Source organism: Sorex araneus, chromosome X (assembly GCF_027595985.1).
Source record: "Sorex araneus isolate mSorAra2 chromosome X, mSorAra2.pri, whole genome shotgun sequence".
NCBI classification, from domain to species: Eukaryota; Metazoa; Chordata; class Mammalia; order Eulipotyphla; family Soricidae; genus Sorex; species Sorex araneus.
Window position 1 is genome coordinate 59478364 of NC_073313.1, and position 12479 is coordinate 59490842.

Sequence of the window (12479 nt, forward strand, 5' to 3'; positions counted from 1 at the left end):
CCTGCAGCCGAGGGTGCTGCATGTGTTCAGGGGCACATCAGGGGAGGTGAGCCAGGTTCGAAGCCAGGCTAAGCGCCAAGCGGTGCCTCCCTCTGCAGCCACACGCCCAGCCTGAGCTCATCGGTTCCACGTCACCAGCCACCCGCCAGCTTTCTGACCCTGATCCCCGGAAGCAATGACAATGACCTCCGTGCGTTCCTCTCATAAGGCCATGACTGGGGTCAGAACCAAGGACTTCGGACTCTAAATCCACCATCCAGTGGCCCCACCAACGAGACCCTGCTGGTAGGGCTGAGTCTCAGATGTCCCTCCCTGGCTGGAATGGGGCAAAGGCAGGAGAACCAGATTTGGGGACTGGGCACGTGAGTTTGGCACCAGTGCCAGAGGCCCTGAAGGCTGCCCTGCGGGAGTCACTTCGAGGCCTTGGCTGCCCCAGGGTCACTACTTTGAGGTGGGGAAGGGGCTCCTGCTGGGCCTGAGGACCAGCAAAGTGTGCAATTTTCAATCCGGCGCTAACTCCTTTCTGAGTATCTCCCCAACAAGACTGTCAATCCTTGGCCCATGTCTGACCCGCCCTTCTGGACCTTTTGCCTGCCTGTAGGGGGCAGTGTCTCAGCAGGTGCTGACATGGGGGCTGCCGACTTGAGAATCCCTAAAGGACACGTGGGCCATGACATGGTCAGTGCCTTGCCACTATTGCCTCCAAGCCTGTGACATTTCCTGCCTGTCCCAGGACTTCAGGCTGGAGACAGGTAGGGGCCTTCCCAGACAGCCCAGCAGGGATGCCCCCTCCTTGGAACTTCTGCCTTAGAGCACTCAGAGCTGCCTCACTCCAGGCGGTCATGAGTCATGCCTATCGCTGACAAGGGTGTCCAGAGGGTGGACACAGACACCCCAGACTCTGCCTGCGCTTTTCCCCCGCCAACCTGGTGGCTTTCATGTGCGAAACTGGGGCCCCACCAGGCTGGGAACTGCTGGCAGCCAGGCGGGGAGGACAGGAGGTGGGCACGGGTGCTCCTGCTTCTTCCCATCGTGCTGTGGCTGCAGTCAAGAGCTGAACAGGACAAGCAGCCAGTCTGCTCCCACTGTTCAGAGCGGGACCCAGAGTTCTGACACGAAAAGGCACAGTCCCTGGGGGTCTGGGAGTTGGTGGGTGACTATTGCCATAAGTGCACATGCCTGTCAGTCCAGGGGACCCTCCCGAGCCCACACCTAGAGACCGTGAGCAAGAGCACTGTGTGAGGAGTCAGGGGCGTTTCTTCACAGTTGTGTGGAGATGGGCCACACCATGTGCCACAAAGTCAAGGCCATGTGCAAAGGACTTGGTGACACACTGCAGTTCCAGCCCCTGGGGTGGCCCCTGCCTGGGCAACTCCCCAGCCAGCTGCCCTGAGCCCCAGCTCCCTGCCATGCCAACAACCCAGTCCCAGAGCTCAGAAGATCCTGCTGATAACTCACACTGACACTTGATGCGGCGCCTTCAGTCTGAGCAGCTACCTGCGGAGGGGAGGGGGAGCTCACCCTAGTCCTGCTCTGGGCTCCCTAGCCTGTGGGAGCTCGCAGCCTCAGTTTTCTTACCTATATAATGGACACACGGAGAGGGGCTGCTGGGAAGGCAGGCGACTCTCAGAGCCTGGGTCCCAGATGCTTCAGTACAATCAAGGCGTCTCTGTCTTGCAACCAGAGCCGGGGGCACAGGGGGACCGGCCCGCCTGGGAAAGTAGGAGAGGAAGGTGGGAGGCAGGCAAAGATTACAGATGGGGAAACTGAGGCCATGCAGAAACCCTGTCGTCCGGGCTGACCACGGTCCCCCGCTGCCTGTCTGAGGCGACCCGACAGCCCTACCTGGCACAGGTGGCCGGCTCGCGGCACGGGCGGGCGCGGCTCCCTCGGGTGGGCAGCGCGGGCGGGCACGGGTGCGGGGAGCGGCGGGGTGCGCGGGGCGGCAGGAGGCGCGGACTGGGCTCTCGCTGCAGGAGAACAAACAGGTTTTCTCGGGCGCCCGGAGCCTCGCCCCTCGCCCCTCCCCTCGGCCGGCCCCTTCCCCTGCCCTCTCCTGGGGTAGGTAGATGCGCCTGGCACATTCCTCGCATTCTCCCGCCAGTGGCCCCGGCCCGACCGCCCCTTCTCGCCCCGCCCCGCGCTGCTGCTGGAGAAATCAAGGCCGGGTTCCCCGCGCCCAGCGCTGCCGCCGTGGACAGCCTCCAGGCCCAGCCGGCCGCCACGTGAAGGGCCCGGCTGCGCCCCCACTCGCTCACGGCCGATGGCTTGCACAGATGCGGTGGGTGCAGGCCGGCGCGCACCACCGTTCCTAGATCCATTTTACAGATGGAGATCCCAGACAGGGTCCTCGAGGGGGGGCTGGGGGCTGGCGGCTGACATCATGCAGGAAGTCCCGGGGCTGCGAAGGGGGAGAAGAAAGTGCGGGAGCTTGCTCTGCCTTGGCGCCGTGCCCCCACCCCACTCCAGCCGGGGGAAATTCTCCTCCTGGAAGGCCATGCTGGGCTGGGGGTGGGGGCGAGGGGGCGCGCCCTGTTCGCTCGCGGGCCACCTCACGCATGCACCTGGACAAGTGGCCTGACGTTCACGTGCTCATGCACTGTGCCCGCAGGAGTGCAGGGCACCAGGCTGCTGGCAATGGTAGAAGCCCTTGCCCCCACTGTGCGGCCAGGGGTCTCTGACGGGGACAGCCAGGCCAAGTCAGCAGAGGGCATAGAGCCTGTTGGCGGGATGACTACGGCGTCAAAAGGCCGAATCATCAGATCCTTTCTCGTCAAACGCAGTTTCACTGACGTCTGTGGTGGCGGCCTCCGTCAAGGGCCAAGGCCCCTCATGGCCCTTCAAGGCTCTGACCCCCAGCACCAGGACAGTTTCCCAGCTGCTTGGCATGCTCCGGCTCTGCTCTGGCCTTCACACAGTGCTTGCAAGGGCCCTGGCTGGCTGGGAGCCACATTGTCTCAGAGCCTCACCACCCGCAGGCCCAGCCACCCTGCCCCTTTGGCCAGCACCACAGTCCAGCCACACTGGCTTCTTCTCACCTGTCAGCCCACCACAAGTCCTCCCTCCTGGGGACATTTGCTCTAGGGAAGGTCACCTGGGCCCACGTGTGCCGAGCGAACACCGCCCTCTTGCAGCCTTTGCTCGTGTCTGTGAACCATCCCAGGAGCAATGGGCCTGAGCCCTTCTTTCAGCCCAGTCCCTGCTGATGTCATCCAGGCGGCCCGGTGGCCCCTGTCACTGAGGCCACTGCGACCTACATGGCGGGTCGGAGGAATGACCGGAGGCACGAGCGGCCCTGCTCGCTTTCCCTTCCCGGGCTCCGCACGCACAAAGCTGTTGCAGTCCCCAAGTCTCTGGCCAATAAGCTCTCCTCGGCCTCCAGTCTGGTGGCCAGCACTAACCACCGCTTTGGCCTCCGGAGCCTCCCACTCCCTTCCAGAGCCCTGAACTTTAGGACAGGGATGGACGGGCAGGTGCTTCTGTCCTCCCCAAGGCCACCGACAGAGTTGAGCCAGCGTGGTGTCCCCAGCCCACAGCCCTTCCCATCTCCTGGTGATTCAGCCCCTGCCCAGGCCAGATCCTCCACGACAGCGCCAGCCAAGGGACCGGCCTGCCAGGCCCTGCAGCTGATCTCGTCTGCGAACGGGTTTGACTTGCATGGTAAGTGCCCCACCCTGCCCTGCCCACCTGTTCACTACCCCCACAGAATCCCCCCGCCCCTGCCAGAGCACCCTGAGCCTCCTCGCAGCCGCTTCAAGGCCCCTGCGACTCCCTGGGCTCCCTTACGTCATCACCCTCCTGTCTCCTGGGCCTGGCCTACCTTTTCCTCCTGACACCAGTGACCTCAGCACACTCAGCTGCAGCAGCAGCTCCTTCCTGAATTTGCCCCTGGGTCACCCTCGTGTTAGAGTCCCAGCCTAACTCATGTCTGGCCCTGCCTGGATTCAGCTCAGCCCCGTGCCCCTTGACTCACAGCTTCTCTTGGGCCTGCATCCCATCCCTTTCCCGTTTCCAGGGTCCCTCACCCCCAGCAGAGCCTGATGGCAAGTGAAATATGGGGCCAGGCCCAGTCTCCTGGCGGGGAAAGGGGTCAACTGGGGCCACAGATGTGGGAGCTGATCGAGACCCCTTTGATGCGAGGAGCAGCAGTGGACAGAAGTGGTGGCCGGGCCCTGGTCTGCAGTCTTCTGGAGCTCAGACGCGGCAGGCAGGCCTCGTAGCCCCAGGACTGCAAACAGAACCTGGATCACCCTCTGACTGTGAAGTTCCCGGAACAGGGAGGTGTGGGGCAGTGTCTGGGGCCAGAGAAAACCTGCTGCAGGTGCCAGTGGGAAACAGAGGCACAACTGGGCCCTAAGCCAGGCTCCAGTTGATCTGGACTGGGTGCTCGGGTTCACCTGTGCAGGGCCAGGCTCCTGTTTGCACCCTCCTCCCCTCCCTCCTGCTAGGGACTGCCCTGCCCTGCCGCCTCATCCTACTAAGCCCTTCGACCAGTTCTCACTTGCTGGGTGACTCGACCGGCTCCAAGCAGGGTGGGTCCCCCGGGGGCAGGGGTCCCCAGGGCGTGGCTGTGCCTGCAGTGGGCCCTGAGGAACCCAAGCTAGCGGCCAGGCCGGAGTCTCTCACAGAACTCAGCACAGGGCAAGCCCCCACCCACATGCACACCAGGCTCTGCCTCTGGGCAGCCCGCCTCCGCCCCCATCTTGCTCTGTGCAAAGGGGCTGGGCCCTCCCTGGCACCAGGCTGCCCCGCACCCGATGCTCCCTTGGGGTCTCCTGGCCCCATCCTGCCCAGGGAGTGGCAGGGCCTTGGAGCAGCTCCCACATGGGTGGGAGAGGCCAAGCATTGCAGCTCCAAGAGGGAAATTCTCGCTCTCTGGACACTGCCCGCACCCTCCGGCCCCAAGCACGGAGACTGCTTGTACACGTGGCATCTGCCGCTCCGCAGCCAGCCCTGAGCCACCCGCCCTCCCCGCACTTGGCCATCAGTCTTGGCCCGGGTGACCTGCTGCCCGAATGCAGACAGCTTTTGTCTTGAGCCAGCCCTGCCGAGCACGAGTGCACGCAGCGAGCCCAGGCTCCACTGGCAGATAATCCCCGCATGCTGCTTTAAGAATCATCCACAGATCGGAAAAAGAATGTTCTAATTGGAAAACCTCCCCGCCATGGTTTTCCGGAGTTTTAGTACAGTTGGCCGGCAAGGAGGCTCCTGGGATGAGGAGGAAGGGAAGTCAGGAGGAGCAGCCAGTGGGCGCTCTGCCCAGCGCCCCCTCATCCCCCGGCTCCGTCGCTCAGCTGGCCGGCAAGGGGCCATGCGAGGCCCCAGGCCTGTCAGCAGCCCGGGAAGCTGGAGGCATCTGGCCTGCCGGAGCCCCCGGCAGTAGCGGGTCCCCGGCCCCCTCCTCACACATCACTGACTTCCAGGCTCCCTTCGCAAGCCCAGGCCCAGAAGGAAAGCGGAGTCGGAGCACCCCAGACCCCGTGGGGCCCCTGAGCTGGGTCACCTGGGAGGGGAGGTACAGGCTGACTTTCTGAGTGACTGCAGCTATCTGCAGGGCGGCACCCACTCCGGCGCTCTGGCTGACAACAGGGCCTTGCCACTCCACTTGAAGCTGCCCACCTGAGAAGGGGAGATGGGGGCTCCCCGCTTTTCATGGGGCCTGGTGTCTGTGACTGCTTTCGGAAAGCTGCCGGAAGGGCAGTTCAGGGTGGCCTCTTCATCAGCTGGGTGTAAACTGCAATGTGGGCATGGGAGAAAGGGACTGGGCGGGCTCTAATGGTAAAGGGGCACATGGGCCTGGAGGCGGGGGAGAGAATGCGCCTGGCCCTGTATTTAACCTCAGAGAGTTCCGTTTGGAATATCCCCCGCCTGACGTTCAGAGGCTCAGACCCTAAGTAGCACCTGTATCCGGAGACGCACTGCCCACAGGTGCCATTGATGTGTAGATGATTGACAGTTCATTAAGGAGAAGGAAAACTCTGCTTCTCAGCCACTAGAGCCACGTTCCGAATTCAGTCACTCCGTGTGGCCAGAGGTCCAAAGCTCTGCACTGCTGCCTTCTCTGAAAGGGGCCCCCTCAGTGGGGGCTCCCCATGGCCCCATCGTAACTTCTCCGGATGTTCTAGTCGGTTTCTGGGTGAAACCTCCCCTCTGATGAGTCTCAGGCCATCCACCATGCTCATCTCCACCCCGAACTCTCAAACCTGAAGAAGGTGACAGGGCCAGAGAGCAAGCTCAGCACCCAGACCCTCAGACTCTTGCTGCCATCGCAGGCCTTCTGGGGCGTCCACCTTGACATGTTCAAGTCCTGAAGCACGGCCAGCCTGCAGTCCTCTCATGGGCTTCCCCACCTCTGGACCTTTGAAAGAGAGTGACAGTGGGCACTGCCTATCCATGGGTCCTGCTTCTCCCCACCCGTGAGTCCTTCCTTTCTTCTAGCCACTCTCTTTTACTGCTTTTCATTTTTCTTTTTGTTTTTGGACCCCATGCAGTGATGCTCAGATCTTAGGTCTGGCTCTGTGCAAAGGGATCACTACTCATGGGGCTCAAAGGACCATGGGGGTGCCAGGGAAAGACCCGGGCTGGGCCCCATGCAAAGCCAGCGCTTTACCCACTGTACTATTGCCCTGTAGCCACTTTTTTTCCTGTCCAGCTTAGAGTCAACAGCTCTTGCCAACATCCTCACCTCCCTTGCCCCACTGACCCTCTGTCATACCCCCCTGACATAGCATCTGGGAAAATCGAAACCATGGTTTCCTTGACCTGTGAGTCCGTGACAAGGAGAATTCTAGGAAAGGATACACAACAGTAAAGAATATAAACTCTGTGCCAACATAAATTCCTAGATTCACTCTGTCTCCCCTTCACAAAACTGTTCCTCCCTGTGAGTGAGTCTCTCTTTCTCTTCTGCATCAGGAGAATGTTCATGTCCCCTTGGGAATTTGCATCAACATTTTTAAAATTATTTATTTTACTGAATCACCACGTGGAAAGTTACAAAGTTCTCAGGCTTATGTCTCAGTTATACAATGCTCAAACACCCGTCCCTTCACCAGTGCCCATATTCCACTACCAAAAACCCCAGTATACCTCCCCCACCCCCACCCCCGCCTGCGTAACTGATAAACTTCACCCCATTTTCTCTTTACCTTGATTACATTCAATATTTCAACACAAAACTCACTACTGTTGTTGGAGTTTCCCCCCCCCCAAAAAAAACAGCCCTACTGACAAGGAAGCATTTGATAATTAGTTTTCCATTGCTGAGAATGAAGAGATATGAAGTTGTGCAGCCACGGTAACGGCCGCACAATTTAGGATTTCTGTATTTTAGTATTTTAGTAATTAAGTCCAGGGAGATTTATGTTAGAAATTGCATCATTTCCCTTCCTGGGGCAGTATAGGGCAATGGCTTAGTTCACAGTATAGAGACATGGCTGCAAGCAGTTTCTGGTACCAAAAGTAGTCTAGCTGGCCTCCGGATCGTGGTCAATCAGCAGCAAAGTGGCCGCACCAGGGTGTGGCCACCCTGGTTGAGTCTCGGCGGGGTGCACGCTGGTATCGGCCCCGGCCCGAGACTGCAACATTTTAAAGAAATCATTTTCCTTGACCCTTGAGACCATTCTGCTTTTCCAGCCCTCTGTTGAACAAATCTCCCTGAAAGGCTCAACTAGACTCACTATCTCTTTCCTATTCTCATTTGCTTCTCAGGAGTCCATCCCCATCACTCTCTTAAGATGGTCCTTGTCAAGTTGAACGATGGTGTTGGTGAATCTCATCCCTGATGGATGATGTTCATCCATGTTGGTGAACCCAGAACTCACAGCTCCGTCCTTTCTCCACCTCTTAGCCATAGTTCGTTTCTTTTAGTAGACACAGCCCTTCGCTGGAAATGCAGAAGGTTAGGAGCACAAACTATGGGCCCGTGTCTATGTGCAGCTGTGCAGTCTGGGGCAAGTGACCTTCCATTCCTCACTTGGACATCAGAGGTGATGATCCCAGCATCTCCTCCTGGGTGTTTGATGTCTCCATGGGTAGCACACAGAGAGCACTTAGAACAGAATCTAGCACATGGGAAATGCCTGACAGAATCATCCCATGGATGTCAGTGGGGTTCAGGACCTGCCCCCTGGACCACATGGAACTTTGGCATATTAGTATGATTTTAAGAGGAAGGGGTTGGAGGAAGCAGCAAAAACTAGAAGTCAGGCTATCGGGTCCTTGAGGGAGAGATGCCCTCACAATAGCCAAAGTTAAGACCCATGGTTATTTCCCAGACTGGGGAGGCAGAGAAGAATCTCAGCCAGCATGCCTTTGCTTAGTTGCCCCTGGTTCACTACACTCCATTTGGATTATTTGTTCCATCCAGCTTTCCATCACAGTCTTCACTTCCTGAAGAAGACTCACACATCTTGTCAAATGGATGAGACGAGTAAATGCGCATGCCTCTGTCTCTATGGATTTCACCTTCAGACCTTCCTCTTCTGCCATGGTCTGAGCATGAATTCAGATGAAACCCGTACAGGCCCACCTCACATTCCACAATGCCACGACCTTCACAGGCCCCTTCCCCAGGACTTCCTTGCCACCACCTCCACAGTTACCTCCTGCTTGATTTTTCTTTATTTTTTCTGCCCTTGCCACAGTGGGTCCATCAGCAAGTCCTGATTTTCCCCAGGCCTCCCAGACGTGTCCGGAGCCCATTTTACTGCCACCAGCCTCATGGTTCCATTGGGTGCCCTTGCTCACCTCTTGCCTGGCCTTGGCTTCTCTCCCTGTGCTTGGGTCCCAGAGACCAGCTCACTCCATCCACCTGGCTGCCCAACATGGAAACAACGGAGGCACCATCCAAGACCCCTCTTGTCAGGGCCCGCTTCACTTCAGTCGGGGACTCCCAGCCTTACACATTGGAGTTGTCCAAAATTTCTGGTGATCTTTTCCATCAACAGCCTTGTCCATTTGCAGACCCTCACGGAGAGCAGACTGACTTCCCCCACTTGTCTAATGCTTACTTTTCCCAGTATCAGCAGACAGCCATCACCAAGGGGTCTCTGCCAACGGCCCTTCTCCCTTCTGTTCCAGCTTTTGTAGGGTCCACTATGACTCCTCCCCTGCCTCCTGTTGGTCCATTGAAAGGCAGCCGATTCAAAGCTCCTTCCAGTGGCAGCGTCAAATCAAGGTGGCACTTCAGATTTGTGGATTCAAAGAGTCCCATTGAGTAGATGAGGTTGGAACCCCAGGCCATGTGGAAAAACAAGCTGGATTTCCTACCTCACACTCCACACCGAAATCAACTCCAGATGGCTCTGAAATGTAATGTAAAAAAAATGAAACCATAAAAGTACTAGAAGGAATCCTGGGGTGGAGACGGCCTTTCTAAATATGTCATGAAAACCAGAAATCATAAAAGAAAAGACAGAGAAATTAAAAACTTCTGTATGGCAGAGCCCACCATAACTGTCAGTGGACAGATGACAAACGACTGAGAGTTCTTTGCACCACATTTGACAGTGCATGCCTAAAACTTGCCGAAAGGATGAAAGCCAAGCCACTGGGGAAGGACCGCGGGGAAGGGGAGGGCCAACTCACACGTGGAGACCTGTTGGTCAGTGGGGCAGTAGCACCACACCCCCTCGCTTTGAAAAGAGCAGGAGGGGTTTCCAGCATCCTGGCCCAGCTGTTGGAGCCTTCTCAGGATGGCAGTTGAGAAACAAGCCAGCAAACAAATAAGGAGGGCATGGTCCATTTCAGTGACACTGACCCTTGCAGATGCTCTGAATGATTTGATCCCATATCTGGAAAGCACAATCTCTGTTTCAGACAAGGTGATATTTAGAAGCATCTCCTGAGCAGCCAGCAGCAAGAGCTATGCCCTCTGTCCTGGGACCCGCATGGCCTGGCCTGGCTTGGATGGAAACTTCTGCTTCTTCTCTTGTGCCATAAGCCTGTCCTCTGCCACTCAGGGACATCTGTGAATATCTATCGCTTTTTTTCTTAACTTATTATTTTGTGCCTTTTATGGGGTCACGCCCAGCGATGCTCAGGGGGTCCTCCAGGCTCTGTGCCCAGGAATTACTCCTGTTGGTGCTCAGGGTACCATATGGAGTTTTGTGGATTGAACCCAGGTTGACCACGTGCAAGGTAAGCAAACACTCTACCTGCTGTACTATCTCTCCAGCCCCATGTCTCTTGCTTTTACCTTCTCTTCAGTTGTTCAGTGGTAGCCAGATCCGTCCAATCAGCAGGCACTTGTTCCCACCAGAAAAAGATTTTTCTTGGTTCCATCTTTCTCGAGCAGCTACTGTTCATCCTTCCTATGTCTCACTGCCAGAGCTTCCCAGAAATGGTTCTTGGCCAGGCCACTGATGCCCTTCTTGACACTTAATAGTCAAGTGTGTTCACTTGGCTCACGGTGTGCAGGGCATGGTGGCAACAAGTGCCATAAGAAGTCTTTTTTTTTTCTGAAAATACCTCTCTTGGTTTCCAGGACAACCCATGAACTTGGTTCTTGCAGCTCTTCTCGACAATACTTTTAGCCATGATCATTTCTGGTTTCTGTGTGTCTCATGACTGCAGGCTGCTGACGCCCGGTTCACCTCTCTTATGTGAGCCTTTCCTCTGAACTTCAGGCCACTTTCCCCCACCTTCTGGTGTTGCTTGGCCCTTGGCTGCTGATTCTCTTGAGCAGGGCTTTCCTATGCTTTTTCTACTGCAACCCCTTTTTGACTGAGTTTTTACTCGACCCTGGCTGTGATGCTGCATAAAATAGGTATACTAATCAAACATTCACTAACCATAAATCATAGCCAGACTCATTAAAAAACACAAAGATCCGGGGCCGGAGCGATAGCACAGCGGGTAGGGCGTTTGCCTTGCATGCGGCCAACCCGGGTTCGATCCCCGGCATCTCATATGGTCCCCCAAGCACCGCCAGGAGTAATTCCTGAGTGCAGAGCCAGGAGTAACCCCTGAGCATCGCTGGGTGTGACCCAAAAACCAAAAAAAAAAAAAACACAAAGATCCTTCCAGATTCAGTCTCATGATTCCACGTGGGCTTGTGCCCCACAGTCTTCGAAGTTAGGCTCTAGAAGTATGGTTTGCACACACTGGTAGGCACCTGGTTCCCTGGAGTGGTTAAACTCTGCAGCGCTGGACCTCACCCCTTGTACCAACGGGCCTGAGTATGCGTTTGTACTGCAGACAAGCTCGCGGGTGACATACAAGCTAGAGTGGCACGGTTGGGTGGCAGGACACAGGCATTTTTAATCTGACCACAGAACAGGAGTGGGTAAGAGTAGCCGATAGCCTATAACTCACAGCTCCTGCTGTTGAGTGTAGTACGTAGCCACTTCCGAGTGTTTTGGTTCCTAGGACCAGTGAGTTGATGTCTTCCCACTTATCCGCAGGTATAGTGTGGGGCCAGGGAGATAGAACCAGCTCGGAGCAGCTGTGTCTGTGATATGAAACTGCTGCTTGGCTCCTACCAATAGGACACTTCCACATTGGCCACAGGACAAGTGGCTGATGGTGCCACTGCTTCCGGGCCACTAGTTACAGCAAAGATAGACAATATGTCATTCAACAAGAGGGAATGGGGTTCACATAAGGTGGGAGGAGGCGACATAGAAACAACCATTTCACATTGCGCAGGAGATGGGTGGTGAGTCCCCTTGACTTGATGTTTTTCTCTTCCAAGCAAATCGCTGTTCAAAGCGACACCTGTAAGTGTCTGGACGCGTCACAGGCCTCATCTCACTGAGTGGGAAGGGACTTTACCTTTTCCCTTTATTCCTCTCTGTACTCTTTGAATTTTTACGACACCACATTACTTTCATAATTAAAAAAGTCTCCCCACTAATAAAAACCAAAAAAAGACAGCTGTTGTTCACAGGCAAGCCAGCCTTGCCAGCCTCTGCTGCACACCACGCCTGGCCTCCCCTGAATACTGCTCGGTCTGGCCGGACTTGCAACCAGATCCTGTGTATGGCCCATCCTGGGAAACCTGCGCTGGGCTCTGTACCCTCACAGGGCTTGGAACCACCGGCACAGCCAAGACCCTGGTGAGCTGGCAGAGGTGGACAACACCCGTCATGGAGCAGAGTCAAAGGAAGCATGTTGGGATGGGCGCCAGTGAGGCCTTGGAAATGAAGTAGACATCACTGCAAAGGTGACCTTGCCAACACAGCCCACTCTAGGGCCACCTATGCTTGAGAAAGGATTGTTCCATCGAAAACACACAAGGGGTGTCTAGAGTTATAGTTGCCCAAAGACCCCCAGAAAGAGGAAGCTGGCTCCCAGCTGGCTCTGAGTGCCTGCTCTCTGCTGTCCCTCTACCTCCCCCACAGCCTATAGGTTCCAGAGACACAAACCAGCGCTGCCCCCCCCACCACAGGCTTGGACAAGTGGGGGTCACATACTAGGAGCTGGGAGAGAAAAGAGATACACAGTGCCCAAACGCCCCTGTGTCCCAACTCTAGGCG

The 12479-nt window shown here is 56.6% G+C and overlaps 1 protein-coding gene across 3 annotated transcripts in view; it reads right to left on the reverse strand.

Moving 5' to 3' along the window:
* Positions 1-3549, reverse strand: part of ZNF185 (zinc finger protein 185 with LIM domain) — a 53589-nt gene extending 50040 nt beyond the window's left edge. The window contains exons 1-3 of one of the 3 annotated variants that reach the window (XM_055121907.1): positions 2259-3549; positions 1846-1970; positions 1579-1712 (exon numbers count right to left, since the gene is read on the reverse strand). The gene's annotated coding sequence lies outside the window, so the exon portion shown is untranslated. Of the gene's footprint in view, positions 1-1578; positions 1713-1845 lie in introns of all 3 variants that reach the window. The other 2 variants (XM_055121908.1, XM_055121909.1) reach the window with 2 other exon arrangements.
* Between the last annotated feature and the right edge of the window lie 8930 nt (positions 3550-12479).